Here is a 1872-nt window from a genome sequence, read left to right on the forward strand (position 1 = left end):
GGGAATAAGTCTGGAAATTCACACACCAATCTAGTCTCACCTGGTCCAACCGACTCAACCTTAGAGGTGTCCACAAAATTTGCTAGGAATCATATGCAACCTTCCTGGATCAGATCTCTAGCCTTCAATGTTGAAATAATAGGTGTTCGCGGTCCACTAGACATCCCCACGAATACAAAGGGTACCTCCCCTTCTGGTTCAAAAGTCACCATCTTGCGCTTGCAGTCAATCGTAGCCCCATATTTTGCTAACCAATCCATTTCTAAGATCATATCAATGTCATCCATCTCAAGCTCAATCAGATCAACAGACAATTCCCTACCATCTACCTCTACTGGTAATGCCCTAATTCATCTCCTAGAGACTACGAGTTCCCCAGTTGGCAACAAAGTCTGAAAACCCCTAGCATACACAACACTAGGTCTACACAGCTGATCTATCACCCTAGCAGACACAAACGAGTAGGTAGCTCCCGAATCAAACAATGCAGTATACAAAGACCCAGCACTAAAAATCTGACCAGTCACAACTGGGGGCTAGCCTCCGCCTCAATCTAAGTCAAAGTAAACACTCTGGCAGGAGCGAGACTATCTCCCTGCTTTGGCTCCTCCTTCCTGACTTGTGGGCAGTCCTTCTTCAAATGATTGTGTAACGCCCTACTTCCTTAGAGCCGTTACTAAGTGATTTTTAAGACAAAACAGTGTGCAAAGAACTCGCTAACCGAGGTTTTGAGACAAAAGTGTGACTAATTAAACTTTAAGGCTGTAATCTTAGAAAATGCGTCGTTTCATTTAAAACTGCTAGTATTAAACCTTTGGGATCCCAAAAATAAGGTTTGAAAACTATTTACATCTTGAAATAAGTTTACAGTTGATAAATCATAAAATCATAGATTATTACAGCCATTTTCAAATAAACCCCCAACCAAAGCAGTCGGGCAGGCCAAACATGTACGCGTCGCTTCACGCTCTCCGTACTCATGGTTGGTTGACTCAGTCTTTGCCCTACCTGCAACACGGAGCACTCGTGAGCCGAAGCCCAGCAAGAAAACCCATGCAGAACATAACATATGCAATGTATACAGTTTTATCATAACAGATAATCCACAGATAAACAAGTCAACCATTAGACTAAGCAAACACATGTATCCACCGGGCCCCGCCCTGATTATAGCATAACACATGAATCCACTGGGCCCCGCCCTGATTATAGCATCCCATGTGCTAGGTGTTACTTTCGGCCCACGGCCGCCCCAGCCTACGCCGTACTCGGCCCACGGCCGTTCATTTCATCATAATCACACATATAGTACATTTGAAATAATCATTCACACACATCATGATTCATTTAAGGTTAAACATTTGCACATAATACAATCTGGGGCCATGCCCTACAATCACACAGTGGGGCCATGCCCTATTCTCGGGTGTTACGGTTTTCTTACCTTAATTCCAAATGCTTTAAATAGAAAAATGACGGCCCCCGAGCACGATCCACTTCCCGAGCACTAGCTTAACACCTAGTCACAACCAAGATAATGGATACCAATAAGATTAATCTCCAATGAGTTTCTAAACCAAGTTCTAGTACTCGGAACGTTGAAATTCACCAAACATTGTAAAAGACTCAACCCCGAGCACCCTAGGTTAAATTCCCAAGCCCAAATTCTCAAAATCCCAAAATTCCTTAAGCGCCCCGGCATGGCCCTCAAACAGGGCCACAAAAACGCCCAGAAACAGGTAAGGGCCGCGGCCCTACAAGGACCATGCCGCGGCCCGCCCTCCATCCTCAGCACAACTTAGCCTTCAAGGGCCGCGGCCCTCCAAGAACTATGCCGCGGCCCGACCCTTCGAACCCAGAAAAACCCACCAT

Source organism: Humulus lupulus, chromosome 4 (genome assembly GCF_963169125.1).
Source record: "Humulus lupulus chromosome 4, drHumLupu1.1, whole genome shotgun sequence".
Taxonomy (NCBI): domain Eukaryota; kingdom Viridiplantae; phylum Streptophyta; class Magnoliopsida; order Rosales; family Cannabaceae; genus Humulus; species Humulus lupulus.